Here is a 24,097-nt window from a genome sequence, read left to right as displayed (position 1 = left end):
CCCCATTTAGTAATGTATTAAACTTCCAGTCTAACACACACACACACACACACACACACACACACACACACACACACACACACACGCATACACACACACACACACACACACACACACACACACACACACACACACACACGCATACACACAAAATACACACCTAAGTTAACTAACACTCCTTAATATCACAGAGGTAAGAAATAGGGAGGCAGACCCAGGAGGACCTTGTTGATTACAGTGGACCAATGAGGCTTTGAGTGTAAAGGGCAGGCCAATAAAAGCCAATCATACAAGGTACAATGATGAGTCATTGTTGGTAATAAACTTCAATGGTACACACATACATGATCAATCATTACACTGACAGGCCACGTCTGGTCCGTATGGCATATAGTAAAACATGTCTGAACATTAAAAGTTGAGAGTGCTGAACTTATACACAGCTGTTTTCTGGAAGCTCATAGTTTGTCAATATCTTGGATGGATTTAGTCATGTCAGGTTCTTCCATCACAGCTTTATATATAACCTTACAACAAAATGTTCTTGGCACAATTTTCTTTATTTCATTTTAAGATACTGATGTTTCCCCGGACTCCAACATCTGAAGAGAATTAATGATATAGATATATATATATATATATATATATATATATAATATTCAATCTGCCTCCCACAGTTTCTTTGCCACCCCAGTGTCTCTGGAAAAAGGATCCCAGCTGATAGAAGATTCTTATACATTGGGGACATTCCTGGAGAGGATTTGGATATAATGCAGGACTGATGGAGGGGTGTGCACCAACTCAGACAATTGCGTTTGGGTCATAGAATGGACAATGGTGTGATTGGGAACATTTTTGGTGGACACTGCATGTCATTTACAGACAAGTAATAATTTGCACTGTGTAGCTGTAACAATCCAGTAGATGGCGTGAATGCAACAGTTAAGGATGCCAACCGCCATAAAACTCAAGAAGAAGAAGAAGAAGAAGAAGAAGAAGAAGAAGAAGAAGCTGTTGAACTTGAGACCTGTGACGATAGCCTATTGCACAACTTTCAGTGCCATGTGTTTACCAGTCAAAAGCAGATCTACTGCTGATACAGACAACAACTGCATTGACGGTCAGTTTCTACTGTACTGCGCCTTTGCCAGTTCCACTGTAAGTAGAAAATTATTTGTTCTCATGGAATAAATCTCACACAGCTTGAACTAGTAGTTGAACACATGTTAAGTAATGGTAAAGTAAGCAGGAAGTAATGAGTGATGCATGGTGAATAATAACAATCGGTATACTGATCACAATAGTAACCTGTTATCCCGGGACCTCATTTTATGTGCAGGGCCATGCAGAGCCCTGCAGGTGCTCAATGTTAAAAATGGGCACAATTACTTGCAAAAACTTGCAAAATTATTTTTGAGTACGACAATAGTGGAATGCTTAGTTCACATGCTTTTGCACTACTTCGCTTAGTTTGCAGATGGCCATTATCCTGCCATATCATCAAGGTATTCAACATATAAATAGGCTATGAAGAAGCCAGTACAATTCTTGACAAGAATTCGTTTAACCTCTTCTACTCCACACCTCCCTACCAGAAACCAATCTTTGTCTCTTTTAGTGGGGACACCTCTGGGTGCACAGCCCGGAGGTGGCTGTGTGCTCTGACTCGTACTGTATACGCCAAGGTAATAGCCTCCACAAGCCAATGTGAGAGGCGCTGCTTGGAGATGGGCCTGCCCAAACAGCTGCTTGGAGATGGGCCTGCCCAAACACGGAGGAGCACAGGAGATGAACAGCTGATCACTCTTCCTGACCCTCCTCATCTTGGTCATATATGTATAAGTGCGCACGGCAACGGACTGGACATGAACTCTGAGCCTGACGCTCCCCAAGAGAAGCAGTAAAGGCTACTAGAGTAAATTCCGGACTATAAGCCGCGGCTTTTTTCCCGTTTTTTGGCCTTTTTTGGCCCCTGCGGCTTATATAACGGTGCGGCTTATCTATGGATTTTTTCCAAAAAAAAAAAAAAATCTCTCTTTTTTAGCACTCTTTCTAACTATAAATCCACTTGTTTTAATTTCCTCTCTTGCCCTCTTTTAACAACATAACATAACATAACATAACATAACACAACACAGGTAAGCAGAAAGAAAAAGACGAAGCAATCACGCCATGAATGAGGAAATGACTCACCTGCTGGAGGCTGGAGATACACGGCTTGGGCTAAACTTTTACTCCGTGAAACACTATCGATTAAGTCCGACATCGCTCAGAGGTTTTGAGCAGCTTGAAAACAAGTTTGAAAACGTGCAGAAGTCCATCCACTCACTAAAGAAACTAAGGCAACCGTGAACAGAGTTTATAATGCGGAAAAGCGCATCAGCGCACTGGAGGACAAAAACAACACAGTGAGTCCGAAAGTGGATAAAATGCAAAAACATCGAAACGCTGCACACGCAGGTTGATGACTTAATCAGCAGGAGTAAAAGAAATAACATTCGCCTGATCAATGTAAAAGAGGGAGCTGAGATTGGTGACATGGACGCTTTCGTGGCAAAATCCTGTGTTACATCCTGGACCTGAAGGAAGGCGAGAAACCACCAGAGGTGGACAGGGCACACCGGGCGCCTCGGCCACGTCCAGACCCCGGCCTGCCACCGAGGGCCATCTTCATCTGCCTACTCCGCTGGCCCGACCGTCAACTCATCCTCCAGGCTGCGGGGAAGAAGCCCCTCACCTGGGAGGGTACGCGCTTTTTCGTCCGGCAGGACCTCTCCGCGTTGGTGCAACAGAAACGCGCAACATACAACAGCATCATCGAGTCAATGGATATCGCTTTGGCGTACTGTACCCAGCGAGACTCGTCATAACCAGACCGGACTATCTTTAGCACTCTTTCTAACTATAAATCCACTTCTGTTTTAATTTCCTCTCTTGCCCTCTTTTCACCACACCGCGGACACTGTGTGCCCAGCGGCGGAACAAGAGCTCAAAGTGAAACTGCCGAATATCTTTTGAGTTGGACTGGTCAATAGTACTGTGAGTAACTAAAATAAAAAAATAAAAAACGGAATTCTCTCTTCTTTAGCACTCTTTCTAACTATAAATCCACTTCTGTTTTAATTTCCTCTCTTGCCCTCTTTTCACCACACCGCGGACACTGTGTGCACTGTAAAAAAAACAAAAAATACCATTAAAACACCCGCGGCTTATAGTCCGGTGCGGCTTATATAAGAAAAAAATAGTCAACTTTGAAGGTGCGGCTTATAGACCGGTGCGCCTTATAGTCCGGAATTTACGGTAATAAGAGAACAAGAGCCCATAACCTTAAAGGCCGGCTTAGGGATCATAGTCACCTTATCATCCCCTGGAGCAAACTGAGTCCACAGAGGGGTGGACAGGCTAGATACATTTATATGGTGTTATATTTACAACCGGCCCTTTGAGGGCAACCGTAATGCTGATGTGGCCCGGGATGAAATTGAGTTTGACAGCCTATGACAGATCTATGCCTTTATGATTCCAGCTTCACCTCAGAGATGAGACTGGTGACCCTGGCCACACTGCTCTGCTCTCTTCCCAGTGCTGATGGAGGGAAAGTGCTTGTTTTCCCTGTGGATGGAAGCCACTGGGTCAACATGAAGGTCCTCATTGAAGAGCTCCACTCCAGAGGTCACAACATCACAGTGGTCCGGCCAAAGATTAGCTGGTACATCAAGGCGGAGTCCCACCACTATCAATCGATCACGCTCGACATTGCCGGTGGAATAGAAGAGGATGGCCTGAATCAATTCATGACAGTGATGCTGCAGCTCCGGCGCGAGCCCCCTTCTTCTGTTTTAGCCCAGATGAAAGCTGGAGCCGAGTTTCTGACAAGCATGCGTCATTTGCACAAAGCTGTGGTTGAGACAACGGAAGACATTTTTGAAGACGCTAAACTGATGCAGTCCTTCCAAGAGGCCAAGTACGATGTTCTTCTAACAGACCCCTGGTTTGGAGGAGGGGTACTTGTTGCTCATCGGTTGGGTCTGCCTCTGGTCTTCAATGTAAGATGGACAATTTTGGAAGAGGGACATTTGACAGTTGCCCCCTCGCCGCTCTCATATGTTCCAGTACCAGGAAGTGAACTGACTGATAAGATGACTTTTATGCAAAGGGTCAAGAATGTTTTTTCTTACGTGATGTTACGCAATAACATTGCAATAGTGGCAGACCCTCACTACACATCATTTGTCCACCGTTACTTCGGTCCTGATGTCCATTATTGGGAGCTTTGGCAGGCAGCAGATATTTGGCTGTGGAGAAGTGACTTTACCTTTGATTTCCCTCGTCCCACCATGCCCAACATTGTCTACATGGGCGGTTTTCAGTGCAAGCCCTCCAAGCGTCTTCTTCAAGATCTCGAGGACTTTGTCCAGAGCTCTGGAGACCATGGCCTCATCGTCATGACCTTGGGGACGTTGGTGGGAAATCTACCTGAGGATGTAGCAGAAGACATTGCTGCCGCTTTTGCCAAATTGCCTCAGAAGGTCATCTGGAGGCATACTGGGAAGAGACCGTCTACCCTGGGCAACAACACCTTGGTGATGGACTGGCTGCCCCAAAACGACCTGTTGGGCCACCCAAAGACCAGAGTGTTTGTGGCCCACGGAGGCACCAATGGACTTCAGGAGGCCATCTACCATGGAGTTCCCATCGTCGGCCTTCCTATAATGTGGGACCAGGACGATAACCTCCTCAAGATGAAAGCGAGGGGTGTTGCCAAAGTGCTGGACCTGAGCACAGTAAACAGAGACAACTTCCTGGAGGCAGTGAAGGAAGTGCTTTCGGAGCCGTCCTACAGGGAGAACATGCAGATGCTCTCCAGGCTGCACAGAGACCAGCCCATGAAGCCTCTGGACCGCGCCATGTTCTGGATCGAGTTTGTCATGAGACATAAGGGAGCTGCTCACCTGAGGACCGATTCCTACAAGATGTCCTGGATTCAGTACCACTCGATTGATGTTGTGGCATTTTTGCTAGCATTTGTCCTGCTGATTTCACTGACTTCTATTTTAACAGTGAGGTTTCTGTGGCGTAAAGTGTTTGATAGGAGGAAACAGAAAAATAACTAATAATGTGTATTATGAGATACTGTATACTGTAGCATTCTATATAGCATTCTGTAAAATCTGTTTAGCCGCTCACAAATAAAGTGAAGCAATTAGTCTTTGAAGAGATAAAAATCTCTGTTTTAAAACATTATCTAATGTGAGCTTTTTATCCACTTTTTATTACATCGGCTCAGCAGTTAAATTTAATCATTTGATTTTTAGATCCCCTTTTTAAGGATCTTAATTGTACAAGCGTAGTGTGGGATTGAGATATATTGTTAATCCAGAAAATTTGAGACAAAATCACAATTGCATCTTGTGCATTAACACAATTTACGCAATATTTCATCAACTAAAAGAAAATAATTTGAACTCAACATCAGTTATTCAACGTAAGATGGCCATGATGTTGTGGTTCTATTGCCATACCAGTGAAGGAGGAGCCATTGTACTTTGTTTTGTACTATTATGTTTTGTGGTATAAAAACTATACATTTCTACAGAAAGTATACTTCTACCCTAATTATATGGACCTCTAAATGCAAGCTTGGACTTTGTGCATGTACTTAAATGAATTTAAGTGTATACTGTATATACGTAATAAATGTTAATTCTTATTACAATTACATTTTTGTCTTATTTCAAATGTTTCTGATCTAAAAAATACATATATTCTGGAATAGCATTTGAAGCTATATAATGTAGAGCAACAATGTCTTATTTCGTCTTCTTTTTTCAAGATCCAACTCTTTCTCTATATGTCGCTCACACCATCTACTGTATATGTTTTTAACATGGAGGAAGGGACTTCATAAATACCTTTATGAAAGTGTAAATACAATACATGTCTATAAACAAGACAGTTTCAAGCTAATCGTGGCTCATCAATGTCTTATTAAAAATATATATTTACTTCTAAAAAAAAACAAGAAGTAAAAAAAAAAAAGCCTATAGGACAAATCAGCGTGGCGTTACTGCCACCCAAAAATGCGTAACCCCGCGGCAATTAACTGGTATGAGATGTGCCAAACAAATGCTAATATCTCAAAAAGTATACATCACATCGCTTATTTTGACATTCTGAGTGAGAGCAGAATTAGCTCAAGAGTTTGATGTATAATATATGTATGCCGTGTTAAAGTTGTGTGAACTGTCGCAGTTTTTAAATTGTAAAAACGGTCAGCCGGCTAGAGGCAGACGCTCAAACTCAGGCTCCATAGGGTTCCATTGCCGTTGCCACCCAGTGACGCGGTTTGTTTTCCAATACAGCCCTTAAAATGTGTGAGCGAGCACCGAGAGAGAGAGAGCTTGTGTGGCCTTGCAGTTACAGAATGTTTCAAGGTTCAAGGTAGCATAATCTTTATTATGCCCGAGGGGCCCGGTGAGGGGGCCAAGAATTACATAACGTTCATATTAATGTTATTTAAAAGGCCAATAGCAGCTAGGGACACATTCATTCTTAGATCTATTGGTCCTGCATCTTGGCAGAATATATCTGGGACCAGATGGAAGCAACCTGAACTCACTGAACAGGAGGCAACTATAGGGTCAGCAATGATTGACTATATGTCTTCTTTGTGGCTCTGCCTTTGTATGGTTCATTTAGATTTACAGCTGCAAATTAAGTAACATGGCTGCACCTCTACAGTGACCTCTTCTTTCACTGGTCTGTTTTGAGAGGGAGGGAAACATGTACGCTGTTGAACTTTGCCCGTGAAGATATTGCACAACTTTCAGTACAATGTGTTTAGCATTCAAAAGCAACACCCGACATACATACAAACATACAAACAAAACTGCATTGACTGTTTCTGTAGGCTACTGCACCTTTGCCACTTCCACTGTAAGTAGAAAATGTATTCTTCTCATGGAATAAATAGTTGCTTAGGGATCCACAATATATCTGCAATTATATCAGTATTGGCCGATGTTGGTCTTTTTTTTTTTTATCTCGGTATCGGACAGAATTTTCATATTGAGAGCAAGCAATATGGTAAATCTATGATTTAGTGGCTTTTCCAAATGTTTTGGAAATAAAGAAAGTTTACTTTTTCAAATGCATTGTTTACATGTGTTTTTCAGTATGTAGACTACATTTGATTATCATAGAAACTTGTTTCTATACAGATCATATCGACAGTAAATATCTCTTGTCGTCCATGTCGTCCAATGTTAATATATTGGTATTGTTATATCATATCGGTATGGGTCAAAATGTTCATATTGATGCATCCCTAGCTCACACAGCTTGAATGACTTATTGACAAAGTCACAAAGGATGTAAGCTGATGTGTTTCTTGTTTAGAAGACACCTCTTTAACCCATTGATACCTGATGCACTGATGCATGATGCCCGACATACATACCTGATGCATTTGTGTGTGTATCCCTTTAAGACCGCGACCGCGTGACGCGGTTCGCGGTCTTAAAGGGATACACACAAATGAGGGATATACACGCAAATGCTGCATCAGGTATCAATGGGTTAACTGCAAGAAGCCTAGCTGTACAGAAGCCCAAACTCTTCCTCTGTGGGTTAGGGATTTTAATTTGAATCTCTTTGTAGTATGGAAATTAAAATTGTTACATTTTCATTGAGTCACATGCGCCTTGTGGATTCCTTCCACATCAGGGTACTGGCATTTGTAAATGAATGCCTTCAATAGCTGTCATACCGAAAAACTGTATTGTGCCATGAACCCTGCTAAATGTTCCTTTTGATCCAAAACTGCCCATAGGAAACATGATTTGTGGCTGGAAATCCCAAATTAATATAGGCAAATAGGCTATGGATCTCAAGGCCATAAAAGGCCTATATGGTTAAGTGATGAAACTGAACCATTATCCATTGTCCAGTAAATATTGGTGACTGTTACACACCTAGATCTAGATGTCACAATTCACAGTTTGTCTTTTTAAGAAAATGATGTGTAGGCTATATCATAAATTAGCAAAACAAAGTGGATGGGGATATTTCATATCTGTCAGCCACTACTCAAGGATCTGGTTGTATTCCTGGTGTGGCTGCTTAGATTCTGTCATGACAGTGAAACTCATGCTGACATGCTGCCCTCTGGTGGGAGTCTTTTGAATTGCAGATTACAGACCAGTGAATTTGTGTGAAATTATTTGTTAAACATGGCAGAATGTATGGTGATTAAAGAGGTGGATATACCACAACGCATTTTTGGGGACAGACAAAACCCACTGGAGATGATGAATGATGCACAACTTTTGAGGGAGTATAGATTTGACTGTCAGTCCATCCTCAAAATAGCTTCAAAACGTGAACCGGACCTCGAGCACCAAGGAACCTTTATGAAACCAACCTAGTGTTTACTGATCACTATAGAGTATAAGTAATGGAATTTGGTTCCCTCCCCTGATATGTGAAACGCTTTGAGTGTCTTGAAAGGCACTATATACATCAAATCAATTATTATTATTATTATTATTATTATTATTAACTCTATTATCATCTATACCTTTATGATTCCAGCTTCACCTCAGAGATGAGACTGGTGACCCTGGCCGCACTGCTCTGCTCTCTTGCCAGTGCTGATGGAGGGAAAGTCCTTGTTTTCCCTGTGGATGGAAGCCACTGGGTCAACATGAAGGTCCTCCTCGAAGAGCTCCACTCCAGAGGACACAACATCACAGTGATCCGGCCAAAGACCAGCTGGTACATCAAGGCGGAGTCTCATTACTATCAATCAATGACGCTCGACATTTCCGCTGGAATTGTTGAGAATGAATTTAATCCATTTGTAACAGCGATGGTGCAGCTCCGGCGCGAGTTCCACACTTCTGCTTCAGCCTACTTCAAATTTGGAGAGGAGTTTCTCGCAAAAATACAACAATGGCACAAAGCCGTGGTTGAGACAACGGAAGACATTTTTGAAGACGCTAAACTGATGCAGGCCTTCCAAGAGGCCAAGTATGATGTTCTTCTAACAGACCCCTGCTTCGGAGGAGGGGTACTTCTTGCTCATCGGTTGGGTCTGCCTCTGGTCTTCAATGTAAGATGGACAATTTTGGAAGATGGACATTTCACAGTTGCTCCCTCGCCGCTCTCATATGTTCCAGTACCAGGAAGTGAACTGACTGATAAGATGACTTTTATGCAAAGGGTCAAGAATCTTCTTATTTACTTGACAGGACCCATTAATAGAGCAAGGATGACAGACCCTCTCTACACATCCTTTGTCCACCGTTACTTCGGTCCTGATGTCCACTATTCTGAGCTTATGCAGGCAGCAGACATTTGGCTGATGAGAAGTGACTTTACCTTTGAGTTCCCTCGTCCCACCATGCCCAACATCGTCTACATGGGCGGTTTCCAGTGCAAGCCCTCCAAGCGTCTTCCTCAAGATCTCGAGGACTTTGTCCAGAGCTCTGGAGACCATGGCCTCATCGTCATGACCTTGGGGACGTTGGTGGGAAATCTACCTGAGGATGTAGCAGAAGACATTGCCGCCGCTTTTGCCAAATTGCCTCAGAAGGTCATCTGGAGGCATACTGGGAAGAGACCGTCTACCCTGGGCAACAACACCTTGGTGATGGACTGGCTGCCCCAAAACGACCTGTTGGGCCACCCAAAGACCAGAGTGTTTGTGGCCCACGGAGGCACCAATGGACTTCAGGAGGCCATCTACCATGGAGTCCCCATCGTCGGCCTTCCTCTGATGTTTGACCAGGACGATAACCTCTTCAGGATGAAAGCGAGGGGCGTTGCCAAAGTGCTGGACATTGGCACAGTAAACAGAGACAAGTTCCTGGAGGCAGTGAAGGAAGTGCTTTCGGAGCCGTCCTACAGGGAGAACATGCAGATGCTTTCCAGGCTGCACAGAGACCAGCCCATGAAGCCTCTGGACCGTGCCATGTTCTGGATCGAGTTTGTCATGAGACATAAGGGAGCTGCTCACCTGAGGACCGATTCCTACAAGATGTCCTGGATTCAGTACCACTCGATTGATGTTGTGGCATTTTTGCTAGCATTTGTCCTGCTGATTTCACTGACTTCTATTTTAACAGTTACATTTTTGTGGCGTAAGGTGTTTGGTAGGAAGAAAGGGAAAAATTACTAATATGCATATTATTATCACTTATACGTACAGTATGTGTATCATGTCCTTTGAACAGTTGAGCCGTTCTTTGACTCAGGAAGGAAGGAATGAAGGACAAATGCCCTGGATTCAGTACCACTATTAATATTGACATTGCATTTTTTTTCAGATTATGCTGGTTTCACAGATTTTTGAATGCATTTTGCATTGCATTTTGACGATGATATAGCCTCAAGATGCTCTAAAAAGCAACTTGCTTTTACAACAGAAAAATCTGCTTTCCTTTTAAAATGGGCCAAATTGATTCAGAACTGCACATGGTGAGTCATATACTGCACTCACTTACTCTATCTGTTTTGACGTCAAATTATATTTTTTTCCAGACAGATGGAGTGCACAACATGTCATTGTTTTTGTAAACAGCTGACATCAGTTATTAAAGAGATAAGTAACCGATTGAGGCCTATTATTGTAAAGCGATGAGGAACTGGTATCAGTCACACCTACAAAATCAGAAAGAAAAGAGAGAGAGAGAGAGAGAGAGAGAGAGAGAGAGAGAGAGAGAGAGAGAGGGAATATGAAAATATTTTCCCGTAGGTGGTTGAGATTGGCCTTGAGTTTGCATCTAATATAAGCAACTAAATCTGAAAGAAATAAAAAAAGAAAGAAAGGTGTAAGAAAATTAATTTTAACATTTTAACTTGTTAGAATAGATATATTATCTTTACTCACCATCAGTGATCAAAGCATGTACCCAAAGTGTGTACTTTATCTCTATCTTTAGTTAAAAGAAAGAAACACACACACACACACACACACACACACACACACACTATTTATGTCTAAATATACATTATGTAACTAACTGATTGTGTGTCTGTTACCACGTGTGTCTCTAACAAATGATGTGGTCTCTGACAATGTTATTAAATACGGGGACAATGAGAAAGAAGGAACTCCCGCACACTGTCTCCAGATGCAAATAAAAGTTTAATAAGTCAAAAGAAGAATAACGTTTCGGTCATCAAGACCTTCATCAGATTAATTTGTGAATTGTGTGAAATGAATCTGATGAAGGTCTTGATGACCGAAACGTTATTCTTCTTTTGACTTATTAAACTTTTATTTGCATCTGGAGACAGTGTGCGGGAGTTCCTTCTTTCTCACTGTGTCGGGTTTTGCCCTTCTCCGACGCACCTGTCGCGTAGGTGTGCGAAAGCCTTCCTCTCATTAAATACGGGGACAAAATGTGTTTAGCATATTATGGAAACCACAAATTGGTGTGGAAAAAGATAGACTGACAAGTGCAGCAGATCAGACTGTGATTGTACTGGTCATGCAGCTTCCAGGTGTGAATGTGTGTGTGGACATGTTTGAAGATGGTCCACAAGAAAGCTGCCCAGTGCTCCTGGCCTGCCCCCCCCCCCCCCCCCCCCCCCCCGGAGGAAGGACCGTGTGTTGGGTTGTCGTGTGACAATAAGGACTTAAAGGGTTTGTCCGTCCAGTTCTTCTTCTTCATACAGTCAATGCTCAGTACGCTGTGACGAGATCGACAGAGAGATCCAGATCACGAGATCAGCCTTGGCATGTCAAAGGCAGCTCGCTGTACAGGCCGGCCTGCATTTTAGAGCCACTGCTGACAAAGTGCAGAGGTTAGATGGGACCGATTGGACAGACGCGTCGATAGCCTACGCTACATGTGCTCAGCAATGAGCCAATAGGCTACGTATGCTCAGCTATGAGCCAATAGGCTACGTGTGCTCAGCTATGAGCCAATAGGCTACGTGTGCTCAGCTATGAGCCAATAGGCTACGTGTGCTCAGCTATGAGCCAATAGGCTACGTGTGCTCAGCTATGCTAGCGAGCAAGACAGCCTCTATGGTGGTATATGGCGTCCTTGTTCTGGAGCCGAACCCGAATGGAGCTCTCATTCCATTTAACACGTAACCCAAGCATGGCCGTAACTAGCTATGAGGACGGGGAGGTCCGGACCTCCCCTAATATTTCAGAGAATTTTTTTTTTTTTTTTTTTTTTTATAAAACAATCTGCATGGAAAAGCATGAAAAACACGGGATCGCTTTTATTTTGAAACGAAAGGCAGGTCAGGCAGGAAGTCATCTGACGCCGCGTCCGCGGTAACTTGATTCCGAGAGAGCAGCAGCATGGTGGTGAGTGATGACTGTCTGTCTGCCTGGCGAGATAATTGAAGGTGAGCGAGCTGCGAGACAGTGAGCGATGTGAACGACAGACAGTGAGTGACACTGACAGATTTTTTAGCAACAACCAAGAAAGTAAGTGTCTAGTCTGTCTCTTAAGTAATGTTACCTGTGTGACACGTTGGGATGCTACTGGCTAATCATGCATGATGCCAATTGCCAAGCTCCCGAAGTCAGGTATGCAGGTGGCTATATGCATGGTTTCAGTTTCATGACCCAATAAGTAACAAAAAGAGGTGGTGTAAAGTTAAAAACAACATAATATATTTTATTTTATTTTTCAATCGTTCCTATCAGGAATAAATAAATGTCCCTCTGTATGTTTTTTTTATTATCGATGATGACTTTGTGTGTTGTGTACGGCTTGGGTTGTGTACCTGTGTTTGTAGGTGTCATTTTGATATGAATTTGGCTAAAACAGTTTGTGTTTGTTAGTTACAATTATGTTGACAGGAGAGCTGAGCAGGTGGTGACATGAAAGAGAATATACTGAATAATGACATCACAACAGTATAATCCTAATGTTGATTTAAAATGATATATTACTCTAAATATGGCTAAAAAAGGGGGAAAAAAACCCTCAAATTTTTTTCGGCGGCGCCCTTGCGGGCGCCACCAAATCCGCCTCCCCTTGCTGGACCTCCCCTATTTCAGAACCCTGGTTACGGCCCTGAACCCAAGCACTCCCACTCATGGAACACCAAATAACTGAATACAAAAGTAGTGCCCCCTTGAGGGTTAAGGGGGTATGAATAGAGGTTGTGTGTGTGTGTGTGTGTGTGTGTGTGTGTGTGTGTGTGTGTGTGTGTGTGCGTGTGTGCGTGTGTGCGTGTGTGTGTGTCCCTGTTGTGTTACAGCCTCTTGAGAGTGAGTAGTAGAACGAGAGAGAGAGAGAGGGGAGGGGTTAAAATGAATATTTGATCTGCTCCTCTATGTGCCCCTGGTCCTCCGTAGTCATATTGATGTGGTTCAGAGGCCTTGAGGTACATTAACACACCGCTGGCTAGCCTACACTCCACTCTCCCTGAACTCCCTCCTGAACACGCGTGTACAGATAGACCTATGTGTAGTTGATGCATGTGTGCGTACAGTATATTAAACCAGACGCACACCCGCATGCACACAGTAACGCTTTGGGTTGTTTTTCTGTACCTAGACGTATTATTGCAGCATTTAACCCAATTTCATGGACACAAACACACCTTGACACTTCCTACCTGCGCGTGGCTGCACACAGTATAGGCTTTAGTCTTCCAGTAATATTCAAATTCAACGTACTTTATTCATTACCACGGGGAGCTCATCTCACTATACCTCATTTCATCTTGACCTAACTGGTCACCTTGAACACTGTTCTATCTCTGCACATAATGCATGTGGTCAAAATTCATAGCGGCCAGTCCTTCTTTGGATGAGTGAAAAGCTGTCAGTTGAAGTCAGTTGAAGTCATCCAACTGACTTCAAGGGGGGGGGGGGGCTACTGTACACTGTACGGTAGGCCTAGCTGAAAGACAATACTGCATTATTGTTGCATAGTGTACTAGGATGCTTGCCGATAGCACAAAAAAAATACAATAAAAAAAATCATGATTAAAAAAGGAGCCAGAGTAGCATCCCTCTATACGAGGGATCAGCCGAGCAGCACTTTGGTAAACAAACCGCGTCACTGGGTGGCAACGGCAATGGAACCCTATGGAGTCTGAGTTTGAGCGTCTGACTCTAGCCGGCTGACCGTGTTTACAATTTAAAAACTGCGACAGTTCACACAACTTTAACACGACATGCATATATTATACATCAAACTCTTGAGCTAATTCTGCTCTCACTCAGAATGTCAAAATATAAGCGATGTGATGTACACTTTTTGAGATATTAACGTTTGTTTGGCACAACTCATAGTAGTTAACTGCCGCGGGGGTTCAGCATTTTTGGGTGGCAGAGACGTCACGCTGATTGGTCCTATTATTTTCCATGGATAGCTCTCTGTGTGGGGTGAAGAAATGTGCCAGGTCACATTCATGGAGGATCATAACTTATTCTTTTTAAACGTGGTTCAATTATTCAACGGCTTTTGCTTCAGAGGTGTTTAATTATTTTCATTCTTTTTTTTGGATGAGCACTGGGACGCTTAAACCAAGGCCATCGGCACTAAGTGTAGTTAGAGTAACTCTGGGAGCAAGAATACAGACTCTCTCTCTCTCTCTCTCTCTCTCTCTCTCTCTCTCTCCCTCTCTCTCTCACACTCTCTCTCACACACACACACACACACACACACACACACACACATAATCCCAATCTATGAATAAGAGATCATTTGTTGCATCTCAGCTGGCTACACAACAGACCAGCCTGAGCAATATCTGACATAAAAAGCAAAAAGAATGTTTTTCATATGAACAAACCTGCAGTCAACATGTGTCAGAGTGAAAGGACAGGCTACAACATCAGACACTTCCATAGAGACCCAGTTAAGTTGAGTTTGTTTCCCCATCAAAGATGATGTGTGTGCCTGTGTGTGTGCCTGTGTGTGTGTGTGTGTGTGTGTGTGTGTGTGTGTGTGTGTGTGTGTGTGTGTGTGTGCCTGTGTGCCTGTGTGTGCCTGTGTGTGTGTGTGTGTGTGTGTGTGTGTGTGTGTGTGTGTGTGTGTGTGTGTGTGTGTGTGTGTGTGGTTATTATGTTACAGCATTGGTTGACAGACAGATGTGCAAAACAAACAACAGTGTTTTTTAGTCACCAGGGACGAGACAGGCAGAGCTACCTGACAACGCTGTGATCCATAAAACACACCTGGAGCCGACTGTCTGTCTGTCTCTCTCTCACACACACGCACACACACACACACACACACACACAGAACCAAGAAACCATACGCACCCATACGCACAAGCTGGCACATACACACACAAGCACACACACGTACACACACACACACGCACACACACACAAGCTCCTCAATGATCCCTCAATGATCCCTCAAGGAAAGAACATCATTTGTTTCACCATGGAGACAGAGGAGTTGGAAAAGGACATTTGGCCCTTAGAGAACTCCCCACAATCTGTTCACAAACCACCACCACCCCCCCCCCCCCCCCCCCACACACACACACACACACACACACACGCGCGCGCGCGCGCACGCACACACACACACACACACACACACACACACACACACACACACACACACACACACACACACACACACACACACACACACACACACACACACACACACACACACACACACACCCCAGTGACCAGAATAAATGTCTAAACCATGTACAATCTCAATGTCAGTTTGAAACTAAACGGCAGTTAATTTCAAAGCCTCGCCTCCTTTCCAACATTAAACGCGATAAAACAACTTTAACAGCTTCGATGAGTTTAGGCAACTAAAACAACTTGGTTAAAGTTAGGATTATGCTTTTGGTTATAGGCTTAAATTAAATAACAAAAAAGTTAAATATGAATAAGGGGTGAAATGTATATAGACTTTGAACAGGCAGGGACCCGAACACGGCAAAAGGGAAGTCTATGCCCTCCATCCACCACGACCACAACAACCTATTTCAATAGCAGACTAACATGTACGCCCACCTAGAGAAACATTATGCAGGTTGGTTCAGAAATCTTGATATTCATCTATGGATTCCCACACACTCTCACACACACACACACACACACACACACACACACACACACACACACACACACACACACACACACACACACACACACACACACACACACACACACACACACACACACACACACACACACCACAGACATGAGCAGACCCAGAAACAGACTCCCAACATCCCCACACACACCACCCACACTACCCAACATGTCCTCCAGGGGGGAGGCCACAGCAGTGGTGGCTGGACGGTTGGCTGGGCTGATGGATCCTCTGGACGACGGGGCTTTCTGTGACCAGCTGTCTGGATCCATTAGCAGCCCAGACAGGCCCGGCCCCCCCAGCTGAAAGCCCTCCTGACAGGCCCGGCCCCCCCAGATGAAAGCCCTCGTGAAAACGCTTCATTAGGCGCCATCTTGGCCCTGACACGTGCTGCTTCCTCAGGGGCAGAGAGAGCGGGCTGGACAGATCGCTGGGCTGGGTGGAAGTGCTGCTGGGACTGATGCTGATATGAAGGGAAGATGTTTTGAAGGGGCCGTGTGGTGGCTTGTCATCATTTTTGTCGTGGCTGTGAAGATTTTTTTTTTTTTTTTTTGCTATGCAGCGTTCATGAGCCTATCCACGTTTATTTGCTGTCCTGTGTCTGATAGGTCTTTATCAAGAAAAAACAAACAGAGGATGCGTTACATGTTTACAGTTTGTTTGGGATAAACAGAAGAAGAAGAAGTGGGTCGTTAACATGAACAGTGTTAGCCACCATGGCTAGTTAGCATGAACTGTGTTAGCCACCATGGCTAGTTAGCATGGACAGTGAATTAGCCACCATGGCTAGTTAGCATGGACAGTGTTAGCCACCATGGCTAGTTAGCATGGGCAGTGAATTAGCCACCATGGCTAGTTAGCATGGACAGTGTTAGCCACCATGGCTAGTTAGCATGGACAGTCTTAGCCACCAATCCAAGCTCCGCCCACACTGTTTGATTGACAGGTGATCTCTAGGAAGTACTGTGCAGAAATGGCACCGCAATGAGGCTGCATGATCGATGGGGGGAAGATGGGGACAAGAAAGACGAGAAAAACAGAAGAAGAAACATGATCTCGTTCAAACTGTAATTAAAGATCTTGTGGCAGACTCAATAAGGAGGCGTTTCCTTTTTGTTGAGTATTTTGATTTCATACATTGTTTCACCTTGCTCTTGCTTTGACTTGAATGTTAATGCTGGTCTACAGATGGTATGTGTGTCTTGATGCAGCTGTCTTGGTCAGGTCTCCTGGCCTTGAATATTAATTTCTTTTTCTCAGTGCAGGATTAACCTGGTTAAATAAAGGTTAAATATACAATAAAACGCCAGCTCTGGACGGCGGTGAGCAAATTTTGCAATACATTATGCAAGGTACCTAGGAAAAAGTAATCCCTGAGTTTAAATGCATAGCAGGGATCAGATCAAAAAGCAGATCTTATAGTTCCAAAACCCCAGAGAGTTGTCTCCAGTCCCTGGTAATGCTGTTCTGACGGCTGAGGTAAAGCATGGTGTTATGTTGCTGTGAGGCGGTCGGTGTCCCTGAGGAGTCGTGTGTGCACCTCGTGTCTCGCTGAACAGAGCAGAGGAGCACTATTAAAGTACATAAAGAGAGGGATTATAGTGTGTGCACCGAGTGTCTCGCTGAACAGAGCAGAGGAGCACTATTAAAGTACATAAAGAGAGGGATTATAGTGTGTGCACCGAGTGTCTCGCTGAACAGAGCAGAGGAGCACTATTAAAGTACATAAAGAGAGGGATTATAGTGTGTGCACCGAGTGTCTCGCTGAACAGAGCAGAGGAGCACTATTAAAGTACATAAAGAGAGGGATTATAGTGTGTGCACCGAGTGTCTCGCTGAACAGAGCAGAGGAGCACTATTAAAGTACATAAAGAGAGGGATTATAGTGTGTGCACCGAGTGTCTCGCTGAACAGAGCAGAGGAGCACTATTAAAGTACATAAAGAGAGGGATTATAGTGTGTGCACCGAGTGTCTCGCTGAACAGAGCAGAGGAGCACTATTAAAGTACATAAAGAGAGGGATTATAGTGTGTGCACCGAGTGTCTCGCTGAACAGAGCAGAGGAGCACTATTAAAGTACATAAAGAGAGGGATTATAGTGTGTGCACCGAGTGTCTCGCTGAACAGAGCAGAGGAGCACTATTAAAGTACATAAAGAGAGGGATTATAGTGGCCATGCTGATGACATCAACGTGTTAGTTCATTGTGTAATATCCATGCTTACCAAATCCTCTTTGGGCTCAGATGGAATAAAAAAACAGTTGGGGTTGCAAGAATGCACACACGAGCAGTTTCACGCCACAATGTAGCGCGTGGGAGGATTACGCTATTCCCCCCAGTTCCCCTCCCCCCCAGCAATTCAGTTGGTTAATGAAATCGCTGTCCGCTCTCAAGAGCTATTCAGTTGGTTAATGAAATCGCTGGGCTGCGAGCCCTGCAGTGCTTGTGAGCATGGACGCCTGGCCAATCCCGCTGCTTGACTACTGCGTAGGCGGGCACAGGGCGTGGTTATTGCGGAGCCTATGTGCGATTCGAAATAACGCGTCCTGCTCTGTGTACAGCAGTGTGCTAGCTGCCCTGCCCTGTGTACAGCAGTGTGCTAGCTGCCCTGCGCTGTGTACAGCAGTATGCTAGCTGCCCTGCCCTGTGTACAGCAGTGTGCTAGCTGCCCTGCCCTGTGTACAGCAGTGTGCTAGCCGCCCTGCCCTGTGTACAGCAGTGTGCTAGCTGCCCTGCCCTGTGTACAGCAGTGTGCTAGCTGCCCTGCGCTGTGTACAGCAGTATGCTAGCTGCCCTGCGCTGTGTACAGCAGTATGCTAGCTGCCCTGCCCTGTGTACAGCAGTATGCTAGCTGCCCTGCCCTGTGTACAGCAGTGTGCTAGCCGCCCTGCCCTGTGTACAGCAGTGTGCTAGCTGCCCTGCCCTGTGTACAGCAGTGTGCTAGCTGCCCCGCCCTGTGTACAGCAGTATGCTAGCTGCCCTGCCCTGTGTACAACAGTGTGCTAGCTGCCCTGCGCTGTGTACAGCAGTGTGCTAGCTGCCCTGCCCTGTGTACAGCAGTGTGCTAGCTGCCCTGCCCTGTGTACAGCAGTGTGCTAGCTGCCCTGCCCTGTGTACAACAGTGTGCTAGCTGCCCTGCGCTGTGTACAGCAGTATGCTAGCCGCCCTGCCCTGTGTACAGCAGTGTGCTAGCTGCCCTGCGCTGTGTACAGCAGTGTGCTAGCCGCCCTGTGTACAGCAGTGTGCTAGCTGCTCTGCCCTGTGTACAGCAGTGTGCTAGCTGCCCTGCCCTGTGTACAGCAGTGTGCTAGCTGCCCTGCGCTGTGTACAGCAGTGTGCTAGCTGCCCTGCGCTGTGTACAGCAGTGTGCTAGCTGCCCTGTGTACAGCAGTGTGCTAGCTGCCCTGCGCTGTGTACAGCAGTGTGCTAGCTGCCCCGCCCTGTGTACAGCAGTGTGCTAGCTGCACCCTGCCCTGTGTACAGCAGTGGCCTTCCAAGGTACTGGCAAGGGCATGCAGAGATCAATCTATCAATCTTGAAAGAGAAATGCATCGTTCACCCCTTTTCCCTCTAATGCACTTTATTAAATAAATGAAACGCCTCCTTTTATGCGGTGAACATGATTTTTGATAAAACACCTGCTTCAGCTCAAAAACAATCGAGGAGCTCGAGAGGCACCTAGAGGCCGGAGGTGTGAGAGTCAAAGCCAGGGAGAGGCCTTGGCTATGATGTGGCTGGATGTCAGGCAGCGGCCCAGCTCTCTGCGTCTGCCTTGACCAGGCTCTGCTTGCCTTGAGCAGGACATGAATCTGCAGCCCTGGGCTCAACGGCAGGCAGCCTTCACCCGGATGTAGCCCAATAAATTACCTTGATGGGTAATTTGTGCTACAGCTAGCAACAAGTTGACGGTCACCTAGCGTGTCATAGACTCAAGGCCAAGGCTAGCACCGGTTGTATGGCTGTTGCACTGCAGCTCATGTATAATTCATAGATGATGTCAAGTCAAACCTACAACCTCTATCTTCTCCACGCTCTCCTGCCCTGTCCTCCATCTCTCCATCGCATTCGCTCCGCTACCCACCTCACATGTTCTGCCGCTACGGGGGTTTCACAGACCCCCTCCACCACCCTCACCCCCCTCTCCACCGTTCTCACCCCTTCTCACCCCCTCTCCTCCCTGCTGACTCTGACAGTCTCCAGGGCTCAGAAGAGCGTCACACTGGGGCATCTCTAAGCTCAGGGCTCCAGCCACAACACAACCAATACCCTCAGCAGGGTGTGGGGAGAGAGGGGAGGGGGGGAGACCGCTTTATTGCAACAGTTGCATGTTACATTTCTTCACCAATACACAAAGGCAGACAAAGACCGAACCTAACCCCCACACCACCCCATCCACCATAAATATAATAGTGAACATACAAACACACACAACCACACACATAAACACCCTCCTAGACAGCCTAAACCATAGAGACAGAGAGAGAGAGAGAGAGAGAGAGAGAGAGAGAGAGAGAGAGAGAGAGAGAGAGAGAGAGAGAGTCATCCGAAGGCAAAGCATCTGATCTAGGCTACTTATGATAACCGTGATCAAATTGCTTGTGATAACCGTACGCTTTGAAAAACATACACAAATACTGTCCATCATCAACCAAAGTTGGCAACCGTCTCCCAGATGCAAACGCGCAGCCTTGGAGAAATGATTTCTGTGAGTGTATTAGTACTTTTTGAACATTTTCAGCACATTTTAACAAACCGTGATAATACTGATGATAACTGTGATCATTTTCGTCACTATAATCGGGATGTGAAATTGTCATATCGTTTCATCTCTACTCTTGAGTACTACGCACACAACCAATCACAACATAAATATCTTCCTGATATCACTTTCAGTATAGATTTAGAAGATGCATTTTTTTGCAGGAGAAGGGTAACCTAGAGGACACAAACATATTTAATAAAAGATATATATTTTAAGACTTTAAGACCTTTAAGACTGCTTACAACAGCTATGCTTGTGAGGTCGGACTCAACTGTTGTTTTCCACATTTTAACTGGGGAATTCCAATGAGCAATTCTAATTCTCTCCCCAAAAGGGATATATACTGTTTTCAATCAATCCCACATAGCTATACAACGATGGTGGTCTCTTTCTGTGGTGGACATTTTACTGCTACCCACATGCTGCGGTTTCCTGTTTGATTTGATTGAGTGAAATTCAGTGAATCATGTGTTTGCCATTGATAGGATTTTAAGCAGATTGTCAGACTCCCTGGCTCTCAGTGTTGATGAACGGGAGAATGAAGGTCTGGGAGAGTCATCTCTGTATAAGCAGGGGGAGAAGTTGGTGACCACATCTGATAGGTTGCTGTCATTTTTAAAGTCTGATCTATATACTATTTACAAGTTCATGGTGTTTCCTCTTGAAAGCAAAAGCTGCAAGAGCAAAGAATCCTAAAACGGATCTGAGCAGAGGAAATCAAACAAATCCCAATTTACGATCAACATTGCAGCACGTCGTACCACTTGATCCTCACTCTCCACTTCTGTCTCCACTCCTATTCCCTATTGTCTCACTAAAGAGCAAATTATACTTGACCTTTGACCTATCCGCGAGCGTTGTCGAGTTGTCGTCTGGCCGTGCACATCGTACTGTAATCACACTACTTTTTACGGTAACGAGTATTATACAACAGTTAGTTCCGGCCGGGCAATTTGATTGGACAAGAGGGATCCTACCAGTGCCAATATGTAAGGGATATTGTATATTGAGGCGGTGATTACGGGGGAAATAATGACCGACAGGTGGATTGAGCCCGACGCGCAGCGGAGCTTAATCGTTCACCTGAAGGTCATTATTTCCCAGTAATCACCGCCTCAATATACATTATCCCGCTTAGAACACGGCCTACAACTAAATCATTCAATAATCTGACAAAAATAATTATTCAAATATATTTTTTAATAGCGTTTTAAAAGCGGTTTCATTTGTAATTGGCACACAAGACACCACAGCTGCAACTGGTTGGCCTAATTAGTAGTGGCTTGCTGACAAAATGCTCTTATCAACTGATTAATCCAGGTGTGGCAGAGCAGCGGTCGGTTGTCGAGAAATAATGACCGGTGAATATTGTTGATTGACCAATCAGAATCGAGTATTCAAGAGAGCCGTGTTCTAAGTAAGGGATAATGTATATTGAGGCGGTGATTACGGGGAAATAATGACCGACAGGTGATGATTGAGCCCGACGCGCAGCGGAGGGCTTAATGATTCACCTGAAGGTCATTATTTCCCAGTAATCACCGCCTCAATATACATTATCCCGCTTAGAACACGGCCTACAACTAAATCATTCAATAATCTGACAAAAATAATTATTCAAATAGATTTTTTAATTGCGTTTTCAACGGCAAAGCGGTTTCATTCGTAATTGGCACACAAGACACCACAGCTGCAACTGGTTGGCCTAATTAGTAGTGTTTGCAGACAAAAGGCTCTTATCAACTGATTAATCCAGGTGTGGCAGAGCAGCGGTCGGTTGTCGAGAAATAATGACCGGTGAATATTGTTGATTGACCAATCAGAATCGAGTATTCGAGAGAGCCGTGTTCTAATTCATGATAATGCACTGGCGCTTCACTGTGTGTAGATCACTCCGCATCACAGCTGCCCTAATCAACAAAATGCTTCACAGCTGTAGAGTAGACAGTAGTAAAGTAGACAGCCTGCAGTTAATTAGGCTGATTAGGCTACATTTTCGGCAAAGCAGAAAGCTGAGGGAACTATTTTTGTTGGCGGAGGAATAAATAGAGAAATCATATATTTTCTCAGCTTTTTGTCATTTTTTTAATCCGCTTTGTTTAATAGAACTGTTGTATAAAAGCAATATCACACTCGAGGTCGTGCTGTTGTTGTCTAATATCGGCACTGCTGTGATTATCTTCGGCACTCGGCCTGCGGCCTCGTGCCTACGACTGAATCACAGCAGTGCCGATATTAGCCAACAACCGCACTCGTGTGATATTGCTTAAGTGTAAGGCACTACTGTCCCTAAGTTCAGTAATCACATTACAGTTACTAATCAAACACTGAACTCGTTACTTGCATACTAGCAAGATACATCGGGAGCAAGGAGGGTCAAGTGTCTTGCCCAGGGACACAGCGACGGCAGCTGGGAGGGAGCGGGGATCGAACCGCCAACCCTTAGCCTCATTGGCCGACCCGCTCTACCTCCTGAGCTAAAGCCGCCCCAGGTGATAACAGGTGATTGTAATCAATTAACAGGTGATTACAATCAAGTGACACAAACAGCCAATGAGCTGTGTTTATTGTAGCGCCATATTGGTAGGAAAATGCTTGTGACATTAGAGAGAAAAGATCTCCGTTTTAATAGCAGATCCTGTGCCCCTGTGTGGTCACTTAACTGCACACCAGAATCACCCATGGTGCCAACATTAAATCAGGCTAAAAAGTGTTAGATAGAAATAATTATTTTTTTTAACACAACATGCAATTCTGGAATTTTTAAATATTGGACAAAATAAAATGAAATGAAATGTAAACCATAAGAGAAACCCACATACAACGACGGGGTCTATAAATACCCCTCGCAAACACAACGTGTTACGTGTTATAGTGAAGTGGGCGCAGTGCGGGATGCTCCTTAATAATTGGATTGCAGTCTGCCAAAAAACGCCGTCTTCTAACAACTTTTGAGGGGTGGAGATACGCACATTACCTCAAATTTTTTGAGGGGTGGAGATACGCACATTACCTCAAATTTTTTGAGGGGTGGAGATACGCACATTACCTCAAATTTGTTCCGCGGAACGACAAGAATGTGACACTGCAAACTTTGCCCTGGCCAGGAAGCAGCTAGCTACCACTGCGAACACGACATCAAACCTCTCAAAGCATCTGCAGAGGAAACGTGCTAACACAAAGCTGGTTGTGACAACTTGCGAGAGACCCGCAGAGCCAAGCTGAGTCGCCCGCCTCGAACTCAAGCAAGCAGCACCAGGTAACATCAAAATCAGAGATG

At 44.8% G+C, this 24,097-nt stretch overlaps 2 pseudogenes across 2 annotated transcripts; both read left to right on the top strand.

The window, feature by feature from the left end:
* Positions 1 to 1,086: 1,086 nt before the first annotated feature.
* On the top strand, positions 1,087 to 5,186 carry LOC310771800 (UDP-glucuronosyltransferase 2A2 pseudogene; annotated as a pseudogene). Its single transcript, XR_014553921.1, has 2 exons — positions 1,087 to 1,158; positions 3,527 to 5,186. The product of XR_014553921.1 is annotated as a UDP-glucuronosyltransferase 2A2 pseudogene (transcript).
* Positions 5,187 to 8,605: 3,419 nt separating this feature from the next.
* LOC310771799 (UDP-glucuronosyltransferase 2A1 pseudogene) lies at positions 8,606 to 10,180 on the top strand (annotated as a pseudogene). The gene has a single exon. The product of its transcript is annotated as a UDP-glucuronosyltransferase 2A1 pseudogene (transcript).
* Positions 10,181 to 24,097: the final 13,917 nt, after the last annotated feature.

Source organism: Poromitra crassiceps (genome assembly GCF_964638095.1).
Source record: "Poromitra crassiceps genome assembly, contig: HAP1_SCAFFOLD_1267, whole genome shotgun sequence".
NCBI classification, from domain to species: domain Eukaryota; kingdom Metazoa; phylum Chordata; class Actinopteri; order Beryciformes; family Melamphaidae; genus Poromitra; species Poromitra crassiceps.
This window is presented reverse-complemented; position numbering and strand designations above follow the sequence as displayed.